The following is a 12,057-nucleotide window of genomic DNA, read 5'->3' as shown; positions in this document are numbered from 1 at the left end:
GAATTTCGTTTCTTGCTGGTCTCAGTACCACAAAAGCATTTTCACAGAGAATAAGAATAACGTTTGTAAACTTTGTTTAGATTTCTTTTAGAAGATGTTTTCATGCTAGATCAACTCTCTCTTTCAATTCTGTACCTTTAGTATATGGTCGGTTCAAACGCGCTTTTTAAAAAAACTCTTTTTGCTTAAAAAATAATCTTATTACTTCTCCCGCCTTGGGCGAGGCGAGAGGGAGTGACTTAGTGACTAAAAACCACCCCGTTCTTACTTCTGCTTTAAGGCGAAGCCCCAGTAAACCCGCTAGGTAATCCGCAGCTCCAGAACACCTACGCACTGAGGAAATGTGTAGGTAGCCATCGTAGTCGAAAAACAGAAACATTTTTCCGTAAAAATGTTGCTATCGGCCGAATTTCAGACAGGATACCATGTTAGCTCTGCCGCTCCCAAACAAACGTTGTTTGAATTTTTCAACGCGACGGAACGGAACGCCATGAATTCCGTTGCGTTTGAAAAAAAAAGTATCTAAAGTTTGCTTTGAAAGTAAACGAGGGAGAGTTTTCGTAGTTTTTAGCAAAAAGGACAAGAAAAACAGAGCAGAATTTTGAGATACTTAGAACAGAATCTCGTACACTTTTTAAGTAGGTATGTACAATTTAGGGTAGAAGACAAATTTTATTTTAACCCTTTAAAGTTTGTAATACTAAAATCGCAATGACCACAACCTAACACAACTTTCTCTTTTAAGTATCCAAAACTTGCAAAAGAAACCGTAAGCAAAAACCAAATACAAAATTCAATGGACACAACATTACCAGACCAGGGACTCAACAAGTATCACAAATGTCCCCAAGCATTTAAGTTAGGTTAAGCAAACAGTGCTTAAGGGACCCTGAATTAAAGTCAGTTAGGAAAGGACCTTCTACATTAAAATTACAAATTCACAAGTACACTTCTCACTACAAAAGTGAGACCCTATTAGAGGTTTAAAGGGACGGATGTGAAGGGCATTGACTGCGACAAAAAGGGACAATAAGGACCAATTTTTCTGCTCCACTGGTCCTTACGCGGATGTGTTTTAAGGTTTAACATTTTGGTGTCTGGTGTAAATGAAATTATATTGTATTTTATAGTAAGTGTATTGTTTTAAACTTTCTTTACCGATGACGTGTTAATGTTACTATAAATAGATGCTTACTTTAGTTTGTCGGTTAGGCAATGAAAAATTTTAGACACGTAATTTTTTTGTATTTTGTCATATAAGATGACGATATATATGTATGTGTATTTAGATAAAACGAATCAAAGTTTAGGAGTGGGAGCAAATACGTCATTTCTACGTATAAAATGTACCTAGAACTGAAGTCACGCAATATTTAAAATCGGTATATCTTCAAAAGTATTTATGTTTTAAATAAATCTACAAGACGGACATTAATAACTTACTTATTCGTAAAATTTTCAAAAATTCGGGAAAAGCCCAGTAATACCTTGTCGGACCCGAGAATCAAACTCGAAACCCCTAGTCCGGCAATCGCACTCGCGACAGTCTACTAACGAGTCTGGAATTGTACCCAGTATATGACAATAGGCTCACCCCTTATTACATAGGACTTATAACACAAATGGTGAAAAGTGAGTGTACATTATATAGCGGTATTACGTGCCATAATGTGCACCTCTACCCCTTTGGGGATAAAAAGCGTGACGTTGTGTTTTAAAATATCACTACCTCCACACTAATGGAATGGCAATCGAGAAGTATTAGGTACAAGTACAAGCAACTAATTTTACTTTGTAAATGTAACGTAATCCGTCTCGTTTTCATTTCAAAATGGCGGCTGCCTAATGCTACTCAATTTCCAAGTAAAAATTGAATCATAATGTAAAGGCCTAAATACTCTCTAAAGCCTTTTGCTCCGTTTCAGGACATTTAAATGATATTAAGTATAATATTTTTGAAAGGAGAAGCTTGTAGCATGGATACAGATGTTCAGACAGACTGTACTAATATTGTATTATGTATAGCGACCCGCCCCGGCTTCGCACGGGTGCACAGCCGATACTAAATATATCTCTATTAGAACTAACTAAAGGACCGCCCGCAAAGCGCTAAGTCTTGCTCCCGGCAAAAGTGTTCACTTCTGCCGGCAGTCGCGCAGTGCAACCTGTTGTTTTAGTATACATTACTAAATGATTGAAATAACTAAATGATTTATTAAATTATTATTGCGCCTGAGCCGCGCGGGTACCTTACTCATAGATCTAAACACCCCTCTCCCAATGGCACCCCTGGCCTAATGGCTACGTCAATTTCGCAAGTGCAGCAAAATTGTAATCATTTTAATGTCACCACAGGCTTCAAATACTCTCTAAACGTCCAATTTTAGCTCCGTTTCAGAACATTTAAATGATATTAAGTATAATATTTTTGAAAGGAGAATCTTGTAGGATGGATACAGATGTTCAGACAGACTGTACTAATATTATACTTATGTGTAATTAAGTTACGCTTATCGATGTTGGTTTGAGATGAATGAGCATTTTTTACTTTTGGGTTATTAGAAGAAAATCTTAGTACATTACGCTACTACGCGACATTTTGACTGCACGGTTGGCGCGGTGGCTGGGCAACCGGCTGCTTTATGTTAACTGTGAAACTGGCCATAGAATAAAAGACTTATGGTGCTTTTCCATCAGAGATGTGCTACAAATGATGTGCAATGTAGCTATGTAACTGTACGAGGGAGTTGCGCCATCCATAGCACGCATCTTTCCATAAAAAAAAAAAACATAGCTTAGTTGAGTCTTTTTCCAACAGTACTATGCTATGGTGTACCAATTAATATGATTGGTTTTAGATGGATAGATTTTTTTACCTCACTCACCACGCTATCTACATAGGATTTATAACATAAATTGCCTACCCCTGCGGGGATAAAAGGCATGACGAACATTTTTACAACTTGACTTTTCAGTTATTGGAAGAAAAAACTTAGAAACTTTGCTGATCATGAATAACTTCACTATATTATGTAAGTAGATTTGCTTGAAATCCTTCAAATTCTTGAAATGTAAACTGGGAACGATCATCTAGTCTCCAACTAAGGCTAAAGCTCTAAGCTATCGGTGGAAGTTCTAACTAGGACCCACAATAGTTTAGACTGAGACTAGACGAAATGATGCGGAAATAATGCTGCATTGAAAATACGGTCGGAGTTGGTTCGGAACACAGTACTGATAGTTCGGCAGATTGTGGAATGTGTATACTGATGTTTCCCGATTAATATAGTGTAGATATTTGTTCATAATGTTACTTAACTGTGAATGTAGCAATCTCTATTCACAGATCAATAGTGATTTGCCAATTGTACCTATCTGCTGGTTAATAAACGATTACTCCGGAATTATGCACAGTATTATTCTGTTTAGTTCTCAACAAAACTAAAAATGATTTCCCCCGCCTTGAAGGTCACCCTTATGGACTTAAAATCGCCCCGTTTCAATTCTTCTGCCTTATGCTGGCGCCACGGTACTTATACACATGTACGGAGGTACTGATCTTGATTGTGACTTAGGCAGATATAAATTGACTACACGGTTGACGCGGTGGCGGTTTCGATTCCCACACGGAGCAACTCTTTGTGTAATCCACAAATGGTTGTCTAGGTTTGGGTGTCATGTGTATGTGAACTTGTATGTTGGTTAACGCCCCGCTGACACCGGAGAAAATACTAGTGTGAGGCAACGTTTAAAAATATAAACATGTTTTGACAACAGTCACTCAATCTTTGAACCAACTAAGTAACATCCATATTTCAACGTTCATTCAAAAAGCAACAGACAGTATAAAACGTTTTCCACATGGTAAAATACAAACAAAGGAACAAAGGATAGAAAATGTAGGAATACAAAAATTATTCGTATTTAATATATTACGTTATATTTATATTATTTACTCAAGTAACACGTAGCTGTCAGGTCTAATTCCCGAAAGGTTATATGGTTAGGGTTAGCAAGACAAGTCGGCTATAAAAACGTACACATTAGCCTACTACTTAATCGTATTTGTATATTACATATGTATAGAATAGAATCAGACGTTACTTTGCGGCAATCCATGCTACACTAACAATAGATTTTAGACTGTAAGCGGAATAATAAATAATAATATCTATTGTATTGTTAGGGTATTCGTATAGAAAGAGTACTAGACACAATTTACACTTAGGAGGAAAAAAACGGGGCCACTGGTATTTTTCCTTTTTCATACATACATACATATCGTCACGCCTTTAATCCCCGAAGGGGTAGGCAGAGGTGCACATTATGACACGTAATGCCACTGTGTACACCCACTTTTCACAATTTATGTTGTAAGTCCCATGTAATAGTAATCCTTTTTCATTTCTTGATAAATATATTCTGATACAAGTATTTTCTTAATAGGTAATGTATGTCATATGAAAGGCAATTTAATTACCTTTAAAATGAGAGCATTTTGTTGTAAAACGAATAAATTATTTTAAAGTTTTAGAAGGTAGTTTAAAATGAAAAGAAACGCTAATGGCTCAGTTTCTTTGCTCCCCTTATTCAAATTTTCAAAATAAGACCACCACTGATGGGGCCCAATAGGGCTGATGCCCGATCCGGAGCAGGTTACCGGGGCTCCGGCACAAAGCAGGAGAAGGAACAGGGTAATTTTTAGTCAGTAAGAGTCTGACACTTCCTCCCTGCCTCGTCCAAGGCGGGAGAAGTCATTGGATGATTTTTCCCTTTAAAAAAAAAAAAAAACAATCCTTTTTTTTATTCCAAAACAATTCCTTACCAAATAACTTCCTCGTTGTTCTTAGAAACCTGTCTCGAACACCGACGTAAAACTGTCGATCAAGAATCTCCGTATCTCGTGACTTCCAACTTCCAATATAGTTAATGACACACCCTTCTAATTCAATGAGCCGAGTCGACTAACTCCTGTAGTTTGGCAGACAGCCACATCACACGTCTCTAGTCTTAGAAAATTATTTGCCTTTCACGCAACGTCACGCCTTTTATCCCCGAAGGGGTAGGCAGAGGTGCACATTACGGCACGTAATGCCGCTATACAAGATACACTGCCGGGCCATTTGTGTTATAAGTCCCATGTAATAGGGGGTGAGCCTATTGCCATATACTGAGTACAATTTCAGACTCCGTGCTACTACTGAGAAATTATTTGAAAAGCCGAAAAAAGCCCAGCAATACTTTGCCCGACCCGGGAATCGAACCCGAGACCCCTTGTCCGGCAGTCGCAATTGCGACCACTCAACCAACGAGGCAGTCAATATTAATAGTCAAAAAGACAAGACATTTGTCTTGTCTTTGTATATAATACGGTATAGAAGTGTAAGAGATAGAAAAAAACTTGTTCATATTGTTTCAATCTTGTCAAAATTTGAGTGTATGTTTGTAATATCAAAATGGACGGACCGACAACATCGGCAGAATCCCGGAGACCAGTGGATACAGGTGACGGCTTGTCGTTTTAAGTGGAGGACTAAGGGGTCTTTGTTTAACACTGGACGTCTTCCGGCTGATGATGATGATAGTGATTTTTTTTATTAACAATTTTTGTCTTGTCTGTCTATCTGTCTGTTTGTTCTTGCTAATGTCTGAAATGGCTGGACTGATTTTGATGGGATTTTTATTGGCAGGTAGCTAATGTACTAAAGCTACTTTTATTAGTGACAATGTCCGTAATCCACGCGATCCGCACGTTAGTAGTTAGTAACTATATTATATTATACAGGGTGAATTTGAATTCGACGTATTCATACATATATATATTTTTTAAATAAATCCAGTTTTCTATTGACCAAATTAGTGACACAAAACAAAATTTGATAAGAAATTACTTGCTATTTTAAAACGAATGATATTTCTGCCATTATTAGTATTTATAAATGATAACTGATGTATTGGCAACTGATTAAAACTAAAACTACTAAAATCCAACCAGTATTTTTTTTGATTGATGTTTTTGTAATCAATTTGGGATTTTTTTACCAAAACCAAAAATGTTGGATATCTCAGAAACTAGCGACTTTCCGCCCAAGGACCTCAGTTGTATTATCACCTCCCGAGAGGAATACGTTGAATTCAAAGTCACCCTGTACAATGCTTTTTAAACCTTGAAGAGGTGAATGAAAGCGCATTAATATTATATTTACATCTGTTTATCGTCTGGACGACTAACTTGTCAGCAACATCTCTGGTGTTAAGGCTACGGAGATTTTCCATAAGTCTTACCTATTTGTATTCTCAGAATGATATTGAGATATTTTTACACAAAACCAAATAGGTACACATCACACCCACACACAGATGCGGAACAAAATGTTTGCGTAGGTATCATACAAATATTTACCCATTACAAGCAGTCGCTACAGTACACATTTGGAAAGAACCTTCAAAAACATAACCCTTCTTTATTTACGGTAGGGTAAAAAGGCTCCATTACACCTTGCCAGTGTGGTTACTCCCAACGTGATTGTAACTCATCTGGAGCCTTAGTACGAGTATGCTTTACATTTAACGAGATCGCAACGAGACCGCATTCGGCACTGTGATTGACCAGCTCCAATGAATCAACCAATCAGAGTGCTGAACGCGCTCTCGTTTCTAACTCATTAAAGGAAAATAAAACTCGTACTAAGCACGTATGTTGAGGGTGTCTGTCTGGCTCCGTCCAAGAGTTTGACGATCTATTACTTTAAAAAAATACTAATCTTAACACATTAAAATATAGGACCCAATATTATGTTCGAGTTCCCATTTAATCAGTCAGTGCAAATGTTACAAACCGCTATTCAAATGAACAAAGCTCCGAGCTAACGAGCATAATTTGGCAAACCGTTGTACATCTGGTCTGGACAGCTGGCAGTCCATTCCATTCGCTAAGTTTCAGACGTTCAGTTCCGATTCCAACTAGTTTAGGTACCTGACAAACTTAGATTTTCATAGTCCTATTGCTTGAGATTAGTTTAGTTGGTCTTTACTGAAGTGTAGTTGATTTTATTGGTGGTTTAGATGTCGTTTAGATAAAGCAGACTACGAGTAAGTTCCATTTACTATCTACCCATTAAACATACTTTTTTTTGAGGGAAGAAAATTATCCAATGACTTCTCCTACCATGGGCAAGGCGAGAGGGGGTGTCAGACCCTTACTGACTAAAAACCACCCCGTTCCTTCTCACACACAATACACTTTTCAATACTTTACTTTAAACTTGTGTGTTCTTTAACGTGAACTTAAAGGTAAACGACGCTTTTGGTGTTGAAAATGTCCATAATAGTAGTTGCCCCAAAAGCAGATGGCGGGACGAACTCAACATCTATGGAAAGGATTGACCGCTTTAAATAAAAAGGAGTGGAGGAGGGTAGGGAGGCCTTTGCTCTACAGTGGGACGATCATGGCTGAAATCTACTAGTTGGAAAACGCTTTCTAACCTACGACAGATTTACTTCTGCGACTCGGAGCTGCGGACTGTCTAGCCCGGCCCGAAAGGCGGGAGTAGAAACGGGGTGGTTTTTATTCATAAGAGTTCGACTGTCTTTTTTTTTTTTTTTTTTTGAGGTGGGAAAATCATCCAATGACTTTTCTCGCCTTGGGCGAGGCGAGAGGGAGTGTCAGACTCTTACTGACTAAAAACCACCCCGTTCTTTCTCCTGCTTTTCGAGCCGGAGCCCCGGTAAACCCGCTAGGTAGTCCGCAGCTCCGGATCAGGCATCAGCCCTGCTGGGCCTCATCTGTGGTGGTCTGAAGGCAGTTCGACTGTCTGGCACTCCTTTTCGCCTCGCCCAAGGCGGGAGAAGTCATTGGATGATATTCCCCTCTTAAGGAAAGGTTTATTCGCTATTTTTGGAAAATAGGACCTTTTTTTAGTACTTCTTAAATGAAACACTTTAGGAAATAAAAGGCGTGATTCTACTCGTAGTTATCACAATAATTGCTGACCAATCTTTATCTCAAAGAAACACTTAGTGGACATAAAACACGGAGCCGGCTCAATAGTGTCAATTTATCAACTCCCTCCCAATATAAAGGGTCGAGCCATTTTTTACAAGGAAACACGAAATATTGAACCATTGAAATGTTATGAGTTTTTCCTTTGATTTATCTTTGGAGAGATTTTTTTTAAACTAAATATTGGAAATGCTTTTTCTTAAGAGATGTGTATCTTAAGAAATAATTGGCTTTAAGTGCACAACGTAAAGGATAACATAGCATTACTTCAGTAAAAGGTGTATATTCTATAGAGGACTCTTCTAATTTCTACTTAAATCGATTTGATATCTGTTGAGGATATTTCTTCAAGATTCTTAGGGCCTCTTTCACAATGTCGTTTCTTTTTAAGAGGGGTAAATCATCTGGCTTCTCTCGCCTTTTATTGGGCAAGAGGGAGTGTCAGACTCACGTCAGACTCATACTGACTAAAAACTCATAATGTCTGGATAACCGCTATGTACCAGTTATATTTGAATAAAGAACGTAATTTATCGGGGATTTATATAGAGGTGGTGAAACAGGCCCTTAATAAAATTAATCAATGTAGTACTTAAGATTAAGCTCGATGATTGAACTCTAAATCTTGTAATGATCGCACCATACCACATCGATCAGCAAATCAGCTGAATTTAGACCAATTAGAGGCAAAGTTTTACCCTTAATGAAGTCTAAAGAAAATCTGGACGAAGAAGTATAGACGTGTCACATCATGAATAATAAATCTTCCTTGTATAAACTTAGTTTCATTCAGCTAAAACGTCTCACTCAACGAGAGACGTGTTTTTTTCAAAAAGTTAACTTAAAATTTTAAACATAAGCCTCATTATTCTTTGTAGGTTAGGCACACTAATAAACCGCGTTCCTAATTCGACAAAGCCACAACTTAAATAGGTTTCCATCTATAAATATGCTGGTCACATCCTTACCTACGTAAATTTATAAAATTTCTCAAAGGACACTGGGTATATTTTGTGGTACTTGAACTAAATCTGTTAGTTCGAACGGATTTTTTATGAGCTGGCAAAAGAGCATGACAGATCACCTGTACATTTATAGTAAGCGTCCACAGGCCCGCATCGTACGCATCGCACGCAACGGATTTTAGTTTGTCTTGTATAGAAAGTCATACAACTTACTGTCCAGTGATCCGCATCGCACGGACCGCTTCATCGGTAATGCCTACATGCGAAGCGTACCGATGAGGTCATACGGAATGCCCACGATGCGTACGATGCGGGCCTGTGGACGCTTATCTTTAGTACGAGTTTGCTTTACGTTGAACGAAATCGAAGAGCGCGTTCGGCGTTCTGATTGGCCGGCACGAATGAACCAACCACCTACCTAAAGCAAACTCATACTAAGGGTACTGATGGTAAGCAATCGTCGCCACTCATGGATACCCAACAACAGCAGAGCAGTTACAAGTGCAATGCCTTTTGGGAGTCAATGATTTGATAATAAGGATTTGGGCTTCTCTGTTTTTTTTGAAACACGGCGACGTAAACGACCCGACGTATCACCTGATGGTAAGCAATCGTCGCCGCCCATGGACACTTGAAACACCAGAGGCGTTACCAGTGCGTTGCCGGCCTTTTGGAGGTTAGGAATTTAAGGGTTGTTGGGGAATCGGGGATTGGGAAGGGGGGAATTGGGCCTCCGGTAACCTCACTCACATAACGAAACACAACGCAAGCGTTGTTTCACGTCGGTTTTCGGCGAGGCCGTGGTATCACTCCGGTCGATCTGGTCACCTCCAGAATTAATTTCAAGTCGCATTGTACGGCGGTTTGTCGTAATGGTTCGGAGTACCATAATTGGGACGCATTTGTACTTACGCGTAGTATTCTGACCCAAGTTTAATGTTACTGTTACTGATTAAGTTTTGTGTGTAAGTAGTTAAAGGAACTGTGGAGACTTTTGAGTAATGAAAGGCAGTACTTAATGTATTGTCCTATTTGGAGTTGAAACGCTGCAAATAACAAAGTTGAGGGCAAAATTTTGGGTGCACGGTTGGCGCGGTGGCCAGGCAACTGGCTGCCGTGCAACGTGGAGTCAAAATTGGACGGAACTACTTTTATGTAAACAAGCAACGTCACGCCTTTTATCCTCAAGGGGTAGGCAGAGTGCACATTGCGGCTCGTAATGCCGCTATATAATATACACCCGCTTTTCACCATTTGTGCTATAAGTCCCATATAATAGGGGTGAGCTTATTGCCATATACTGGGCACGATTCCAGGCTCCATATTACCATTGAGAAATTTTCGAAAAACCGAAAAATGCCCAGCAATTCTTTGCCCGACACGGGAGTCAATTGTTGTTCCGGGTCTAGGTATCATGTGTATATGAAATTGTATGCTTGTAAACGCACCTAAGACATAGGAGCAACGTTAATACAGTAAACTTGCAATATACAAATAAATTTATCTTTATCTTTATCTTTGCATCGCGTACATTTTTTTTCTTTTACGCCTTTGCCGTTTGATGGATTTGTTTGAAGATTTTTTATAATAACTAGGTCTAGTGTGACATACGCGGCGACGTCCCACGCTACTCATAATGTAGAGTATCTCGGTGACTCGAAACTAGTACAGCTGAGGGCTAAGTACGAGTTTGTTTTACGTTTTACGAGATCGAAACGAGAGCGCGTTCAGCGTTCTGATTGGTTAATTCATTCGTACCAGCCAATCAGAGGGCGTTCTCGTTCAGTTTTTGGCTAACGTAAAGCAAACTTTTACGTATCTCTTTGTTCTCCATTAATTTACATGACAAAACCGTTATTTTCAATTAATTTGGTTGAAGGAATATACGAGGAATAGACAAGTCTATTCCTATTAAAATGATACAAATGAAAGTCTTAATTAGACATTACTTAATGGTTTATGTGAAATTGTCGGTAAGAACATGGACAGCAATCTCACTTACGATCTAAGCCAATTAACTATAATTTATTTTATCGTAAGGTAAGCGTTTATTCAGTCTCACCCATTTGTTCTGGCCAGGAGTTGGAAGGCAGCCAATATGTTGGAACCAAGTGCTGAAATAATGTGCTAGGATTACATAAGTAGACTGTTAATGAACGCTATGTGTTTTAAACTGCGCATGAAGAAGGTCTTTTGAGAAAAATATTCTGGCAATTTTTTGGACTTTTATACATTGTTTATGGAAATTTGATTCGAGACGGTCTAACTGCCGTACTGAGAGACATGTAATAATTATTTAAACTATTCCTTAGTAACGATTTTGTTCCGAAAACAATAGAGACGATGACGGGGTATGAAAACTAAAAAAAATCTATTTAGTCGTTCGTTAATTAGGTAATGAAAAAATACGGTTTTTTTAAAGCCTTGTAATACTTTGCCCGACGCCTTGCCTGACAATCCTACTCTACAATAAGTCAACTCTGGCTATAAGCCAACAAAATATGTATCAATATTTATTTAGAACAAAATTGTGTACACGAGTTGCCTAAGGCTCTTGTTAATTCCAATATATAAGGAAGGAAAGTAGTATATTAATCATGTTTGTTATACAATTTTAACGAAAATATTGCTTGTTGTTCCTTAAAAGGGTTGTGTATAAGAACATCCATTGTTTGGCTTGTTACTGAGAATCGATCGATAAGTTTTATCATATTCTATTTAGATACATGGTTACAGGTACTTAAGCCCGTATCTTGTGTGTTCTTCACTCGCCTAGCAACAAAAAATTATTACCTTTAAGTAAATGATAAATGATATTTATTTTTGCAAGTTGGTTATAAGGTAACTCTTTTATACGTCAATCTTTGAAATAATTAGATGTGGCCGGCATTTTCTATCCCACTTAGTAAAGTATGAAAATATTTTCACATTATCACTTCAATAGCCTATAAGAGGCCACTGCTGATCAAAGCTCCCTGCTTGCACGGAGAGTGTTTGACCATTAATCACCACGCTTGCTCAATACGGGTTGGCAATTTCAGACTTGTAATTAGAAATTAAAAGCCTAGGTTTCCTCACGATGTTATCCTT

Source organism: Spodoptera frugiperda, chromosome 13, assembly GCF_023101765.2.
Source record: "Spodoptera frugiperda isolate SF20-4 chromosome 13, AGI-APGP_CSIRO_Sfru_2.0, whole genome shotgun sequence".
Classification (NCBI taxonomy): Eukaryota; Metazoa; Arthropoda; class Insecta; order Lepidoptera; family Noctuidae; genus Spodoptera; species Spodoptera frugiperda.
Note: the sequence above shows the minus strand (reverse complement) of the source record.